At 41.7% G+C, this 17,885-nt stretch overlaps 1 protein-coding gene across 7 annotated transcripts in view; it reads right to left on the bottom strand.

Annotated features, from left to right (window-relative positions):
- The window catches only part of Fbxo34 (F-box protein 34), a 64,317-nt gene that overhangs the window by 28,652 nt on the left and 17,780 nt on the right, over positions 1-17,885 (bottom strand). For 2 of the 7 annotated variants that reach the window (XM_031363004.1, XM_031363007.1), the window contains exon 2: positions 4,942-5,017. The exons of 4 other annotated variants lie outside the window; for them this stretch is intronic. The gene's annotated coding sequence lies outside the window, so the exon portion shown is untranslated. Of the gene's footprint in view, positions 1-4,941; positions 5,018-6,187; positions 6,363-17,885 lie in introns of those variants that run through there. One more of the 7 variants, XM_031363006.1, reaches the window with a different exon arrangement.

Here is a 17,885-nt window from a genome sequence, read left to right as displayed (position 1 = left end):
GTTCAAGTAAGGATGTATGATCTCAGCAACTGCTCTAATGCCATGCCTGCCTGCCTGCCAGTTACCATATTCCCCACCATGATAGTCATGATTCGCCCTCTGAAACTGTAAGCAAGCCCCAGTTAAATGCCCTTTTTTATAAGTTGCCTCTGTCATGTGTCTCCTTACACACAGCAACAGAACAGTAACTAAGACAACCACAGTTCCTCACAATGTTGAGTGCCGACTTTCACCTGGGGCCATGCAAAATTCACATGTCCTGTGTTGAAAGGAACTTTCAGGAATCTATCCACTTTAGTTACAACAGTTACTTTCTCAAACCACATATATCTTCTAAAAACCTAAAGCATGTGTGTGAAACATAGGTATTAGCTCTGTAGTAAAGTACATGCCAAACATGCAAGACCCTGGGTTCAATATTCAGCACAGAAACAACCAACCAAAACCAAAACCAAAAGGGGAGGGAAACTCCGTAGTAGAAGGCTCTAAGAGTGTAACTGACCCAGAAGGGTAAACACACTCCGTAGTAGAAGGTTCTAAGAGTGTAACTGACCCAGAAGGGTAAACACACTCCGTAGTAGAAGGCTCTAAGAGTGTAACTGACCCAGAAGGGTAAACACACTCCATAGTAGAAGGTTCTAAGAGTGTAACTGACCCAGAAGCTTGCGCCCTCATTCCTCCTCACCCCCTTTCTTTTCATTTGTTTTGAGACTGGGTGTCAAGCTTGTTTTGAATCTGTAATGAGTCTTCTGCCTCTGTCTCTGAAGTCCTGTTTCCATTTTAAATTATCACCTTGTTTCCCATGACATTTCTTCACTGGTCATGCATGAATCTGTCAGTAAAAACAAGGCAGGAGAATGTGGAGTAGTAGACTATGAAATGGCCTGACTGCTCTGAAGTGAAGGGCACTGGCATTCTTAGCAGGCCATTCCCATGACACCTAAGACCCCAAACTCTAACTAGAGTAAGGCAGGGTTAACTGCCTACCAGAGTGGATATAAGTGACCCAGTCACTAAAGCCAGCCACTGACGGATGACTGGAATTGCTAAAGAATCCACAACAATGAAATATTACTGTTCCAGTTCTTCTGAAGAGCAAACAATGTGATTTGATACTGCTTCCTCTTCCCACACATAAGCAAATAAGCAACCACAGGTCATCCAGTTTCAACCACTACATATACACTTCAAGAAAATGAAAAACTTTCTCCCATAATTAGCAAACCAATTGGAGATTGGCCAGGCTTATTTCGAAATCCCTTTAATAGTTGAAATCATTTACCTATTTTATCAAGAGTTCTAGGCAGGCATGCGTACACAGATTATAGCCAGACATTTCTGAAAACAAAACATGAGGTAAAGGACTCAGGTGCTGAAGAACACTGAGTTGTAAGGTAAACATCAGGGAACATCATCCCAAAGACACAGAGATAGGAAGTCAAGGTCCAGGACCTGCTTTAGTGGATTAAGCACTTCCTGACAAGTGTGAAGACCAAATGCCCAGCCCTCAGTTAGGTAAATGCCAGGCAGGCCTGGCCAGCTGCCTATAATCTCAACACCTGGGAGGCAGAGACACGCAGACTCCTGGGGCAAGCTGGATGGCAAGGCTAGCCAGAATTGGTGAGGTTTTAGGGTCAAAGAGAAATATTGCATCAATAACTAGAAAGTGATGAAAGGTAATATGAACATATGTGTGTGCTCACATGCAAACACACCCACATACCACACACCTAACAATTCAAACAAACAAACAAGTAGCAGGAGCAGGTGAAAATGGAATGGTTGACAACTTCCTGAGACATTATCCAATTTATCTTTTATCACAGGTGTATACTTATCTATCTGCCTTTCTTCCTTCCCCCACTTGCAATACACTGGGTCCTCTGAGAGCATTAAAACTGATGGTTCCCTGGACTTCAGAGGTGATGAAAGAGATAACACTGCAAAGCTGGGCATGCTGACATACTGAATAAACTTAAACTATAAAAGCAATCTCAAAGTAGAAGAACTTCAAATCTCATTTTTTTCTAAAACAAAAAAGGAACTTGACTAAACTTTCATTCCAAATAGGTTCACAATTAATAAAAGCAGTTTATATGAAAAAACTAAATCTCTCCATATCTTACTATTGTTGTAAGAGTTAAATGGAACATTTTTATGTAAAACAAACCTATTCATTTTGATTACTAATAAATTTATTTTCCACTGGTTTTTAATGATCTGATTCTTAAAATAAAGAGCAGCATAAAAATACAAAAAAAAAAAAAAAAAAAAAAAAAAAAAAGCAATCTCAAAACCAAGGTCTCTAACTTTCTCCCATCCCTCTGTCTCCCTCAGAGCATAGAAGGGATGCTCTCTGGAGTTCCTTATCTAACTAACGTTCTTCCATAAGGAATGGCAGCCCTAAGTTCTCCTCCCTATAACCTGTAGAACAGGAAAGAGTGACTTTCAGGAAAAGATGGCTGGGAGCCCAGATGAATTTTGCCCCAGACTGTTATTGTCTGTTCTTGGTGGCTATTAATCTCTCCTTAAAACCATTTATTCAAAATACTCAAAATACTCAAAAACTGCATGTATCCTCAGCTTCCAGCTTCTCTAGGAAGAATATAGAAAAATGTGCATGCCTTTGCTCTTGCTAATCTATTGTGGTTTATGTCACCAGAACTCAATTTTGGAGCCTTTGGAGGGGAAAAAAGAAGTTCCTTTAGCACCTACAAAGTGATCAAGTTAACACAGACCCTAGTCCGTGATGTCAACATCCAACAAGTGGCAGAGGGCGTTAAGGAGAAAGAAAAAGTGTGTGTCTCTGCAGTGCGTGCTGACTCAGTGGTGCGAGTGTCTTAGTACAGACTGTTTCAAGCTACTAAATGATGTTACTTATTACTTAATCCAGAGTTAACAAATTCACAAGCACATTCATTGCCTAAGGAAACTAGAAGAGAAGAACAGATGCCCGGTGACTGGAGTTACAGACTGCTGTGGGTACTGGGAATTGAGCCTAGGTCCTCCGGTGCTCTTAACTGCTAAGCCATCTTTCCAACAAATGTTTCTTTCATATGAGCCACCTTTAATATATCATTGACCATAGCTCCATCTACCAATCCTCTTCTCAAAAGGCTAACAGTCAGGTATTCACTTTGAGGGAAATTGGAAGTTTCGGGGCAATCCAATCACAAAAACTAACTCTGGCAGCTTACCTAACAGTGGAACTTAACATTAGCTGCTAAGTTCTATTTGCATATTTAGAGCTCTCCTATTCAAACTCCACCACGAAACAAGAAGTCACCAAGAATTTAGACATCTCTAGAATAAAGATAAATAAGGAGACAGGGGAGGGAGGCATGACTCTAATCTTAGTACTTGGCATGCAAAGGTAGGTCGGTCATTAAAGTTCAAAGCCAGCCTGGGTAGCACAGCAAGCCACCATGGAAGGAAAAAGAAGGGAAGACGGGAGGGAGATCTATCAGAAAGGCCGAGCACAATAATCTCATGAACCAAAAGTGTGACAGGAATGGAGAGGAAAGGAGAGAAAGAAATTAAATCCTCAATAGTAAAAGTAAAAACACTGTATGAAATGTTCAGAAAATCCAGTTACCCTCATTCAAAATAAAACTAAGAAAAAATGAAAAAAAGGAAAGTCACCAACAAAATAACTACAGTTCCCAGATGACAGGCGCCCTCAGCACTATACAACGTAAACATTCCACACACTGAGGATGAAGAACTAATCACACAGAGGGTCAGGAACTTAGATAGTTAGGGCAGCTCAGGTCTGTGATCTTGGCAGGAGAACCCCAAGCATGAAGTCAGTTCAATTAAAGAGAGTTCCAGATAGCCTAAGATCCAGAAAGATTCTGTCTGAACAATAGCAACAAAATAAATTCAAATGGCTTTGGGCTTCAAGCAACCAGAAAGCAAGAGAAAACTATACGACAAAATTTCTTTACGATGAGGGAGGGAAGAACAGAAGGTAGAATGACAGATGCAAACCTTTCAAACTAGTCTACATCCAGCTAACAATAAGGACGGGTAAGCCATCTTCATACATTACAGACAAGGGGAAGTAAAATGCCTCAATCCTAATGTGGTTCTGTGATACACCCAGAACTGGTCATGCAAAGAGACTGAGACTGTATATCTGTTGTGATGGTTAGATGTAACTGTCCACTTGACTGAATGGACCTCTGGGCCTGTGAAGATATTTTCTGAAAGGCTTGAATGAGTGAAGACCTGCCTGGGGCAAAAGAGTTGATCAGCACCTCTCTCTCTCTCTCTCTCTCTCTCTCTCTCTCTCTCTCTCTCTCTCACACACACACACACACACACACACACACACACACACCACTTCCTGCCTGTGGGCGCAGTGACAGCTGTCTGAGCTCTGCCGCTTGCCTTCCCTGCTGTGCTGTAAAGTCCACCTTTACTTCCTTTAGTCAGCGATGGAAGGGCAGATCACAGCCTTGTGCACAAAGGAATGACTCTGAAAAGCTACTCTTCTATAGCAGACATTTACACTTATCTTCACTCACAGGCAGTGGGTAGAGGTACTGGTGTTTCTAGTAGATACTCACTTTTTGTCCTTCTGTCTATTAAAACAGACTGGTGTGACACCAGGCTTAGACAGAGATTACCCTGGAGGCTGTTGTAGCTCTTGCTTGACACTTACACTGACCTTCCACAGCCTGCTCCATTTTCCTTTCCCCGGAAGGCCCAAGCCCCTACCTAGCCCTCTAGCTGCTGAGCTCGATACAAGCTTCACTTTGAGTCCCACACCAAAATATGCAAGGTTCCTCTACTTAGGTGTGTAATAAAGTTCTATGTTCTTTGTGTTAACTACCAGTTGTCGGTATATTTGATGAACTAAAAATGTATCAATGTTCTACTATAATCAAAGACTAACTAGGCTAAGGCCCGCTGTTGGGTAGGAAAGAGTTCACCTACCGTGCAGTCTTGGGTTTGATGTCCATCGAAGGGACTATGTCAAGAGCATGGAAGAGGACAGCAGGGGTCATAGGATCTAAACCAAAATAAAGAAGACAGAAGACCTAAACAAGAAATCCAGTACAAGCAGGCAGTGCTATCTTCAAGATGCTGGTGGCAGGACGGCACAACGCCAGCAGATGATCAAATGATTCCAAAGTGCGTGCTCGGGAATACAGAGCATCAGAGCACCCCGAGAGACTGCTCCTGAGGAGAGCTGGAAAGCTGGGCTACATTAGTGAAAGTAGAAAGTTAAATAAATATATAAATGCCAGAGGAAAAAATAACAGCTTTATGAAAGTAACATTAGCTTAGCTGAACGTTCAGTCTAATACATAAACACTCAAGGAGTGAGTGTTAAGCAGACTGCTAATTACCTACATTAAAAGGACAAAGAACAAAAACATTCATGGGGATGAGGAAAAAAGTTAACTCCTCACAGCTAAGGCTGAAAACTCAACAGTTAGAATATATGAGTGTTATTAATGATCAAACATGGCGGCAAAAGAGGTTAGGAAGGAGGCAGACAAGAGGTCAAGAAAGAATGTTGTGAGTAACATAGAGGTAAGATGGCATGGTGCTAATACCCCATCTCGGCACTTAGGATGCTAAGGAGAGAAGACTGCCATGAGCTTGAGGTCAGGCTGAGTGACAGCAGGACCCTATATAGAAGAGTTGGTAAAGAAAGAATGACTAAGTTGAAGAGTTGCCTCCTGGGAAAGTTTGCAATGAAAAGCACAATTGCTTGTGGAATGCTGTTCTTCAAAGCTAGGCTTGCAGAGCTATGGAATAAGCTGCATGCATTTAATATTTAAATTAGAAATACAAAACGAATATAACAAGCATTTAACTAGCTAAGTCATAATTCCTTTTGAAAGGGTTTAGTGTTAACTGTGTGTGGCTGCGCGTGGCATGGCTGTGACCGGTGGGTGCTGAGAACCGCACTCCATCCCCTGCAGGAGTGCAGTGCTCTTGCTCACTGCCACCTCCTTCACGCCACCCTCATGACTCCTTTTTCACATTAATAATCAAGAACTTCCCCTAAAAGAAATTTTCTTTTCTTTATAATAAGCTAAGTTTCTACAACAAAAATGTATTACCTGAATAAAACTATAGCTGTCTGATTCTGTGTGATATTCCAAATTATCTGTAACTCCAAGTTGTTTTTAATGGTTTTATTCCTATGGCATATGGCATACTAACTCACCTCAGAAATAGAGGAAGTTACCTCAATAGTTCATGCATTTGGCAACACTCTAGTTCCTGCAAGACAATATTCAAAGCACTATGAGGGGCTATTTTTACTTAATACTGTATGAGAAGTTAAAATTCAATCAGTAAATTCAGTAAATCCTCAAATGTCCGCTAAGATAGCCACAACTTTGATCTTTTTCTTTCTTTTTTTTTTTTTTTCATTCTTTTTCTTTTTCAAGACAGGGTTTCTCTGTGTAGCCCTGGCTATCCTAGAACTTGATCTGTAGACCAGGCTGGCCTTAAACTCACAGAGATCTGCCAGCTTCTGCCTCCCAAGTGCTGAGTTCAAAGGTGTGTGGTACCACTGTCCAGCCAACTTTGATCTTTCATGCTATTATTATTTCCAACCCTGAAGGCAACATTTTTAGTATGTAAAGATACCCTGAAATATGAAATATACTGTTTTAACTGAGAGACCATTTGTTTCTAGTTTATACCTTTACATAACCTCTAAACAAATTTATTTTTATTATTTCTGAGTGTATTAAGGCACATGTGTGGAGGTCAGAAGACATCTTTTTTGGAGTCAAGTCTCTCCATCCATCATGCTTCTAGGGATCAAATGAAGGTCATCAGAGCTGTGCAGCAACAGCTTGTATTGGCTGAGCCTACCTCTTTATGGAGTTTTAAAGTTGATTCCTACTTAGATAGAAACATTACCACGGCCTGAGTTTTCTGACCACAATTCAGACAGTAATGCTGTTTCCAGACAGGGTGACAGGGACCCACGATGGCGTCATCATTACAGAGGAATCTGCTTAGCACAGTCAGCTTTTATTCCCTTAAGAGTGACTCAGTTTGTTTTAATCTGGATTTATTGTCATTTCTGGATTTAAGGAAAATTGGTTCCATAGCTTGATATGCTAGTAGGCAGTAGGTGATGTTAATTTGTTCTTAGCATAGAAGTAAGATAAACAAACATAATGGCAGCCCACCTTTCTCATCCTCTTCTGGCCTAATGATGCTAACACTACCTTGTCTGCATTACTAACTAGTAACTCTGGGGTTAAAGAGTAGCGTCTATAAGTTCATCAACACTCCCCCACTTCTCCTCTTAACACCAGAAGAATAATTCCACAGCATGAACTGCCACTTAAATTTTCTTTCCAAAGGCTGCTACCAGGGTCTGGAAAGATAGATGGCTCAATGACTCAGAGAGCTCGCTGTTCTACTAGAGGATGTGAGTTCAATTCCTGGAGCCCATGTCAGGTGGTTTACAACAGGCTGGATGGAACTCTATCTCCTGTAAGTTGGCTGTCCTCTTCTGGATTCCTTGCTGCCTGTGCACATGTGGTACACACTCACACAGACACACACATGAATAAGAACAGTCTTTTTTTTTTTTTTTAAACAAAAGCTGCTACAAGAGTTTTTTGTTTTTGTTTTTTGTTTTCCCCAAAACAGAGTTTTTCTGTGTAGCCCCAACTGTCCTGTCCAAGCTGGCTTTGAACTCAGAGATCCACCTGCCTCTGTCTCCCAAATGTTGGGATTGCCACCACACCCGGCTTAAATTTTTTTTCTAAAGGAAAATTAGGTTTTCCAGTTTCTACAAAGACTATAACTCTAGCTTAGCAGCTAGTATCATTTAACCTCACTCAAAGCTTCTGGTTAAGCCTGCAGTACTTTTGGTAAAAAACCTTGATCTCTGGTTTCTACGAAGCCCACGGTTTCCCTGGATAAGAGATGGATGCCACTTCCATCAAATTCCATCTCATCAGCCTGGAAAAAAAGCACACGTTTTTGTTCTTTGGAAACAGTTTGCTTTTTTCCCTCCTGAGTTTTCCTAAACTGTTTCAAGGCTCTGACAGTCCTGCCAGTGACTAAGTCTACTCCTGGGAACAGCTGCCTCATTATCTATTGAAAACAGTCACTCCTGATACCTGACTGATAAAAGATCTGGAAACTCATTGTAACTTGGGGACTGCAATCCCACCCTACCCAGTCTAAAGATAAACTCGTTCCATTCGGAATAATGGCTCTCTACCCGGCAACTCCAGCACTGTTTGTGTTCCAATCAAGTTTTTCAGTTTTCCGTATATTCTTGCTAATATTAAGATTTTATTGCTATTTCCTTCCTTTAAAACCAGTTAATCAGGAATTACTGCCACTCCCTGGTCCCTCTCTCATTCAGGAACAAGTGCCCTGGTACTTTTAGGGCAAAGCAACTTCCCAACTGACCTCCTGTTTCAGAAATACTTTGTACAGTACATGTGTTATGTGGTAACTTTTGTTCTTGGCAAGGTAGTCCTCCTATCTGGAAAACCAACAGCAGAGAACCTCAAGAGTCCTTTTCCTACAGCCATCAAAACAGACAACTACTTCCAAACTTAATTCTTCTAGAAAATAGGGATGGATAAAATCAATGAAAGAGACAGAAGAAAAATAATCACATGCACACATTTATCTTCACTTTAATCCTTTGCCTTATAGAAACTCAGTTTTTATAGAAACTCAGTATTAGAGAAATGTGACATAAACATAGATTATCATTCTGGAACCCCTAAATTCACTCTCCTAGAGGGCACCCCATAATCCACTCACAGAACACTATCTCTAAACCACAATTAACCTGAGCCATTTAATCACTAATCTTTAATCCAGAGGACTGCAATAAATTCCTCCAGCAGAGCCTTTAGCTCCTCTCAGCATATTTTAAACTGAAATGTATGTGGATGTATCCACAAAAGAAAATCAATTATAGTACTCAGTGGAGGAACTCAGACATGCCAGCAAGCACGCTAGTACTGAATCACAAGGCCAGCCCAGTTTCCCACCCCACTCCCCAAGACAGGGCCCACTGTATAACCCTGACTGGCCTGAAACTCAGAGCTCCTCCTATTTCTGCTTCTGCTTTTTCCTTTTTAACAAATTAACTAACAGGCTCTAATAACAGTTTACTTATTACTTTAATTTCTAATTTGTGACCAACATAAATATTTACAAGATGTCTGCAGCAAGCAGGATGTGACAAGAGATTACTTTGCTCAACAAGAGGGAAACCATGACTGGTACTGGAAACCTAGCTAGCTCAGTCCTGGTAGAGAAGAACTCACAACCACTGTCTTACTAAACCAACATAATCCTACCAACAACCTAAACTTTTGTCTTTATACCTACAAGTAAGTATAGTTTTCCTCCTTCATCAAGGAAAACTCTTTAACAGATAGGAGACAACTAAAGAAAACTACAACCAATCCAAATGCACAGCTGTGGAGCACAGTTCTCATGGACACAGCTACAGAACACTCCCATACCTAAGACTAAGCAAACATTGCAAAAGAGGAGGTGAAAAGGCTGTTACAAACTAGATCAGGGTGTCTACTTGAGATTGTGTCTCCAGTAATATCAGAATCTACACCCCTAAGTCTCAGAACATGACTGCCTAAACATGAGCTGAACAAGAATGACACCAAAAGACAACACAAATTGGGGGAGGGGCAGAGGCCACAAAGCTTCAACTTCATACTGTAGGCAACTAGGGAAAGCTGAGGTGCTCTTCCCCACTCAAGTGTATAACAACTGGTTATCCAATATCACATGGTCAGCCCTAAAAACATATACAAGTAACATCGTACAGACTGTATGTTATATTTATGAATATATATGCTTATGCCATACATATATGCATGTGATAACAATTAGTGAAAAATACACCATGAATTTGAAAGACAGCAAGGAGATTCAGATATAGGGCAGGGTTTGGAGGGGGAAAAGGAAGGGAGAAATATGATTATATTATCTCAAAAATAAATTTTTAAAAGGGAGTAATTATGCTTTCTATTGATGACAATGTCAAAGGTATTGCAAACACTGTTTGAATTGGAAGAAAGTACTGTTTTCTTAAAAATTAGTGAAATCAAGTAATGTTTTGTAATGTTTTTCACCATCCAAATACAGGTGCAGCCCCAAACCCCCAAGCTCTTGAAATACACTCAGCAAGATGGCTCACTAAGTCAGCAGGCGCACCTGATACCGGAACTCAACTCTGAAGAGCCCAGTAGAAGAAGGGAACTGGCTCCTGAAAGCTATCTCCTGACCACGTGTGTCAGGCTGGCACACATCCTCACATATACACACTAGAAATGCAGTAAGATTTAAAAATCCCTAATCAGTGTGGAACATTAGGTAGTGATAATCATCTCCCACAGTCTCTTCACTTAAATACTGGGGAACTAAGCAAGAATGTATGACACTGACTGCCTGAAGCATTTAAGCCCCTAAGTACTGGATGTTGTTGTACAGTAAACCATCATTTTCTTCTGAAAATCGGATCCTCAAATCTAGTAATAACACTTAAACAATAGGGCAAAAAATATATATACATAAGATGAAAAAAAAACATAGTCTTAGCATGTAACTTAACTCCATACATATAAAATGAAGATAATTGCCAGATTATAAAATAATCATAATTTGAAATGTAAACTGTAAAATCGGATTACTACCATGGTGCTGATCGCCCTCCTCTCCCTCCCCCTTTCTTTCTGTTTTTCAGTTTCTCTGTATAGCCCTGGCTGTCCTGGAACTGTAGACCAGTATCTTAGTTAGGGTTTTACTGCTGTGAACAGACAACACGACCAAGGCAACTCTTAAAAAGGACAACATTTAATTGGGGCTGGCTTACAGATTCAAAGGTTCAGTCCATTATCATCAAGGCAGAAACATGGCAGCATCCAGGCACTAATTTCTTAGCTCCAGATAACCAGCATCAATTGTCCCAGTAGTCCCTTCTATTTTTTACTCTAAAGCCAGAGCCACATGGCCAAACCTGCCATGTTCTGCTGCTTTGGGGGGCTGGAACATGCCCCCCCATTCTATTACCAGCTTTCTGTTTTCCAACTCCCTCTCTGCCTAAGCTTGGCTTTTCTGTAACTTGCTCTGCAGACTGATCTGAACTCAGAGATCTGCATGGCTCTATCTCCTGAATGGTGGATTAAAGAAAGGTATGTACCACCATGCCTGGACCTAAACTTAGCTGGGTAGGACACAGGATTTGGCTCCATTTCACTTCCTGGTGCCCCTTTAATACTCAAACCATATATTTTATATTTTTCCTTTCTAAGATTGCTACGCTTGTTCAAAATGCTCTTCAAGAGACTTAAACAAAAGTCTCTGCTGAGCTTTAAGACTTCCTTTGACAATGCAATTAATATAAATCTCTTTATCTTAACCTTAGGTGAAGCCTCTTCAGACAAGTGCAAAAAGCAGCCATGTTCTTCACCAAGATACTACAAACCCAGTCTCTAGAACACACACTGAAATTCTTCACTGAGACCTCTTAAGCCAGGGCTGCCAAGTTCAAATCACTCTCAGCAACAAAGTCTTCCAGATTCCTACCAGGATGGCCCACTAAGCCCCACTTAAAGCATTCCACTGCTTTCCAAATCTGAGTTCAAGGCCAGCTTGGACTACAGGACAGCCAGGGCTACACAGAGAAACCTTGTCTCAGAGAAAAAAGGGGCGGGGTGGGGGGAGACTGGGACCTAGCATCTCAGTAGCGAAGCACTAGCCTAGCAAGTGCAAAGCCCTGGCTCTCACCCTCAGACAACAGAAACATATGAACAGCACATATAAAGGTAATTTGATGAAATAAATGAATATATGAATGAACTGGCTTTATGTGCTTGCAATGCTAAGCAAAATACCTGTTTTCTCTGATTCTCCATCTGTCCATCAGTAAAATGGGAATAAATGCTAATAGCCACACAAGGGTACCACAAAGGACTCTCTCCTAAATGAGCCAGTAAGCATGTATTATGGAGATAATCTTTTGAAGCAATAAGGAAGCTTTCCTGAGTTCAACATTGTAGATGTTTACAGTTTTTCTACATCATTTATTAGATATAATAAAGGGTCAGGTGCTGCGTGACATGTCAGTAATCCTAGCTTAGCAAAGGCAAGAATATCACCACAGGCTTAAAGCCAGCTTGGTCTACACAGTGAGTCCCTGTCTCATAACAGAAGTTTAAGAGAAAAATAAAACTATAATAAAATGTGACATTGTCTCACATCACCAAAGAATTTCTCTATACTTAAAGTCAGCAAACAGCAATTCGTTTTTCCATAGAGCCTGATGTTTTTTAAGTTCTATGTATATGGGTATTTTGTCTTCATGCATGTCTGCTCCACATGCATGCCTTGAGCCTGTAGAAGCCAGAAGACGGTGTTGAAATCTCCGTGTCCTGAAGTTAAAGGTAAGTGGGCTGAGTCACCAATTGAGTGCTGGGAACTGAATCCCAGGCCCTTAGGAGAGCAGCTGGAACTCTTACCTGCTAAGCCAACTCTCCAGCCCCAGAACCCCCTAGTTTGAAAGGAAATAACAGCTGGGCATGGTGGCACACACCTATAAGCCCAGCACTCAGGAGGCCAAGGCAGAAAGATCCTGATTCAAGGCTTGCCTAGGCAATATAACAAGTAAGCCTCATACAAACAGAACTAAATGCAATAAGACTCTCTCTCTCTCTCTCTCTCTCTCTCTCTCTCTCTCTCTCTCTCTCTCTCTCTCTCTCTTTCTCCCCTCCCTCCCTCTTTCTCTCTCTGATTGATTGATCTGTTTATACAGTAGTGATGTACATTAACAAGGGAAATTACTAGTCTAGAGTGTTAGCACATGCCTAATCCTAGCACTCAAGCTGAGGCAGGATTACTGTTTTGAATCTAAGGCCATGTATGATCTACATAGCCAGTTCCAGGCTACAGAGGATGTGGGTTTGAATGAGAATGGCCCCTATAGGCTCATAAATTTGAATGCTTAGTCCTTAGTTGGTACAACAGTTTTGGGAAGGATTAGAACATCGGTTCTTAACCTTTGGTTGTGATTTCTATGGCAAACCTGTATCTCCAAAAAAGTTACATTATGATTCATAACAGAAGTTAAATTACAGTTATAAAGTAGCAAAACAAATAATTTTATGGCTGAGGGTCACCACAACATGAGGAACTGTATTGAAAGGTTGCAGCATTAGGAAGGCTGTGAACCAGTGAATCAGGAGATGATTTGGACATGTTGGAAGAATAGTATTATTATTACAGGAGTAGGCATTGACGTTTCAAAAGCCCAGAACTAGCTTAGCCTCTCTCTGCCACTGCCTGTGAATAAGTAAGCTCTCTACAAGCACCAGGAACTTCCCGCCAGCTACCATGCCCCCGGCCACGTGGTCATGGACTCACCCTCTGAAACTGTAAGGCCTCCATCCAATTAAATGTTTTTATATGTTGCCTTGGTCTTTGAGTTTCTTCACAGCAATAGAAAAGTAACTAAGAACTACACAGAAAAACTGTCTCAAACAAAACAAACAAACAACAATAATAAAATCAAAAAATAAGCACCACACAAAGGGGTTAAATTCTAAAGCAGAAAAAAGTAAATAAACTTGTTTTTGTTTTTTTTTTCCAGACAAGGTTTCTCTGTGTAGCCCTGGCTGTCCTGGAACTCACTCTGTAGACCAGACTGGCCTCGAACTCAGAAATTCGCCTGCCTCTGCCCGGCGCTGGTGGCACACGCCTTTAATCCCAGTACTTGGGAGGCAGAGGCAGGCGGATTTCTGAGTTCAAGGCCAGCTTGGTCTACAGAGTGAGTTCCAGGACAGCCAGGGCTACACAGAAAAACCCTGTCTCAAAAAAAAAAAAACAAAAACAAGTGCTGGCAGTAAGGGCGTGCAGCACCAGTGCTCGGTGAAAACAAACATTTAAAGGACAAGAGTCACACACAATTATTCAGTGCTTAAGTATTTAAACATACAATTAAACTCACACGAGTAAGGCCATTTAACTTTCCACACATTTGCTTTGCTTATCACTGTGAAAAGAATTCAAAGAGAGACAGAAACCAGCCAGGGTTTACCTTCTAACTCAGGTTAGAAGTACTGTACACGTTACAGTTTGAGTGACAACACACATTTTTGTTGACAGGACCTCTACAGAAACTACAGTAAGCCGGTTCAGGAACACACCAGAAGTGCAGGGCAGATTTTATTAAACACTAGGAGCAGAGCTATGGCCTGCTATGCTCTCCTGCTGTGCCCTGTTATTTGTGGTAGTAACTGCAAGCTGTTTAAAAGACAATGGCAGTTGTTATTAGGGGCACCTTTATGGGGTGCCAAAGCACAAACACCTGAGTTCTGAATAATCAGTCTTCCTTTCACGAGAGCAAAGGCTGTAGCCAAATGAAATGGGTGGAGATCACATTTAACAATCTTAAAATTAGCTAACGATAGAAGAAAAACTGACCCTTCTGCAGATGAAGTGCCCTTTCTACTTTACACAGTAAACATTTTACTACTTGAAAAGCAGTATCAGAGAAAGGCTTCCCTTTTCAAAGCCATAAGTCCTGTTTTTAGTTGAAAGATCACATATTACTTCCTTCTATAATTTGTAAACTTAAATTACATGCATTGGATGCTACATGCGAGATATACTTTTCAAAAGGATGCTTGCAGAAACAGCTCTAGAAAAAGGCATTTCGAGTGCTCAGGAGCTGCCGTTCTAACTTCACTCTCTGTGAAACATTAAACAAGTGTGTTTTATGCTGTTCACATAACTCAACTCTGTGGGCTAGAGAGATGACCAATCAGCACCCACATGCAGCTCACACACTGTAACTTTGGTTCCAGGGGATCTGATGCCCTCTTTTGTCCTGCATAGACACCAGTCACTCAGGTGATGCACAGACATAATATGCAGGCAAAACAATCACGTTGGGAGTTTGTCTACTGCTATACATACAAATGCTAAACCCCGAACCCCAAGATCAGGTTGCCTTCCAGATGAGTGCATCTTCACACACACCTTTTCTGTGTAAACCTTGCTTCTCAATTCAAAGCTCAGTAAAAGGCCAGAGCCTGTGACTGGGAGGTAGAGAGAGAAAGGCAGGACCTGAGTGAGTGGTCTCAAGACTGACCATGGGAGTTTTGTTTTGTTGTTTTTCGGCACAGGATTTCTCTGTGTAGCCCTGGCTGTCCTGGAACTCACTCTGTAGACCAGGCTGGCCTCAAACTCAGAAAACTGCCTGTCTCTGCCTCCCAAGTGCTGGGATTAAAGGCGTGCGCCACCACCGCCCGGCTTTTTTTCTTTCTTTCTTTTTTTTTTTTTTTTTAGCACTGCCATTTCTAAGGTCTCATCAAAGGCAGCAGCAAGCACATCTTTAACTCTGCCACCTCACAGAAGCCGTAAGAATTACCATCAGACAGTCATTATACATGTGTGGAGCCAGTTCTTTGCTTTCACGGTGCACTTGGATCCTGGAGATGGCCTTAGGTTGTTCTCCACTCACTGAGCCCTAAGTAATGACTTCTTTGTTGATCCATTGAACTGTCCTTATGACAGCAGCAATGGTTGCTCTAAACATCTCACAGTCACTCGGAAAGACTCTGTCCCTGTCAACAGCTACTATATATATAAGCCACTGACTCAGACTGCTTCAGCCACAATCATTCCAAATGTGCTGCCAGACACCTAGGAAACTTTGCCCCCCACCCCTACTCGTCGACCCCCATAAAAATCTTTACTTCTCCCTGACTCACAATACATAGGATAGGCAAACCAAGTATTCCTGTGCAGCCTATGCACTCTACATAGAATGACTCTGCAAAAAATTTGTGGTTAGCAGACCTAACACTACATGTATAGCTGGCTCTATAATCAGCCTTTCTCTCAAATGGTTCCATCCAGGAGACATCCCTTGTGTGAACTGCCTCCCTGTGTTATAAAACAGGCCCCCAAAAGACTTAATTCAGCGATCTAACTGGTTTCATTGGCTGCTCATGACCTTTTACTGCAGTTAGAGCAGGCTGAGCTGGCTGCATGGAGAGCAGACACTGGGGGCTGTTGGCTCTAAGCACATCACCCGCTAGAGAGGTGTTGAGAGCATCCAGGAGAGAGACCACACAAAGTGAAGCACAGGAGCTCAGACTGTGGAAGGTAGAGCAGTGGAAGGAACTGGAAACTGAGCAGAGTAAAAGCCTGCAGACACAGAAGGGTCCCACAGCTAGGGAGCAGCACTGTGGCAGGGAGCTGAGCGCCAGCACTCAGGGGATACAGTAACACTAAGAGCTAGTACCCAACATTCAGAGCTTCCAACACTAAACAAAACTTCCCTTTGCCTATTGGACATTTCTACTAAACTGGTCAGACAACCCCTTCCTACTGGTGACTACCACTGGTTTCCTCCTCTAGTCCCATGTTTCTAATCATTCTCAAAAATATCAGTGTGTGCTGGGCGGTGGTGGCCCACGCCTTTAATCCCAGCACTTGGGAGGCAGAGGCAGGCGGATTTCTGAGTTCGAGGCCAGCCTGGTCTACAGAGTGAGTTCCAGGACAGCCAGAGCTATACAGAGAAATCCTGTCTCGGAAAAAAAAAAAAAATCAGTGTGTTTGTGTGTACATGTGAAAGCCAGTGAGCAACCTTGGAAGGGGTCACCAGCTATCTTTTTTTCCCCCAGATAAGGCCTCTTAATGCCCTGGAACTCATCAAAGCTTGGGAAAAGCTCAGAAGATACACCTGCTTCCGCCTCCCCAGCACTAGGATTCCAAGCACATGCCACCAGACGGAGCAAACAAAACATCACAGGTTCTAGGTCCTCATGCTTGCAAGACAAACATTTTACCTAAGGAGCCATCTTCCCAGCATCTTCAAAAAATTAAAAAAAAAAATCACTTTATACACCCAGCCAGGAAAGATGATTACAACAAAAATGGGTAGATACCCAAATTACTTGGTATTTACAATGACTTATCAGAGAAAAACCAACACTAAGAGTGAAGCTGCTGATAATCCTGAATTATCAAGTGAAATTATCAATTAAACAAGTGAAAACAAATTGCCAAAAATACATATAACAAAACTTTTTTAAATTATACATCAGAAATAAGTGGGAGTTTTTGTTTTAGGAGTTTCCAGTCAGGATCTCACTGTGCCCCAAGTTGGTCTGTAACTCATCCGTATAGCAGGCAGGCCTAAAACTCACAGTAATCCCCTTGATGATACTCCCAGGTTCTGGGAGTACAGGTGTGAGCCATCACGCCAGGCTTGGCAGTAATTCATCTTAAAATAACAAAATAAGTAATTAAAAAAAAAAATCAGTATTCGGGCTGGTGAGATGGCTCAGTGGGGAAGAGCACTGACTGCTCTTCGGAAGGTCATGAGTTCAAATCCCAGCAACCACATGGTGGCTCACAACCACCCGTAATGAGATCTGATGCCCTCTTCTGGTGTGTCTGAAGACAGCTACAGTGTACTTACATATAATAAATAAATAAATCTTTAAAAAAAAAATCAGTATTCTACACATTTAAGACCAATTTAATGGTCTAAAAGACAGCTTGACAGAGTACAGCACACAAAAGACAACCATTTCAACCAACCCCTGCCACACATACTCTGAAGTACAGAAACTATGGTTCTCTGGACACTGTGGAAGCTGTGGCTTGCATGTTTTGTGGCTGTTTTGCAGTTGACTTCTATGAATCAAAGAACACTTACAATTAGACCTCCAAATAGTCTTAAAAGTATTTTCACAGATTAGAGTGACAGTAATTGTGCCAGTGCTCTGGAAGACCAGTGCTCCCACTACTGAACATGCAGCGCTGTGCCCTGGAGGACCACTGCTCCCACTACTGAACATACAGCGCTGTGCCCTGGAGGACCAGTGCTC

The sequence above is a fragment of the Mastomys coucha genome, unplaced genomic scaffold (assembly GCF_008632895.1).
Source record: "Mastomys coucha isolate ucsf_1 unplaced genomic scaffold, UCSF_Mcou_1 pScaffold9, whole genome shotgun sequence".
Classification (NCBI taxonomy): Eukaryota; Metazoa; Chordata; class Mammalia; order Rodentia; family Muridae; genus Mastomys; species Mastomys coucha.
This window is presented reverse-complemented; position numbering and strand designations above follow the sequence as displayed.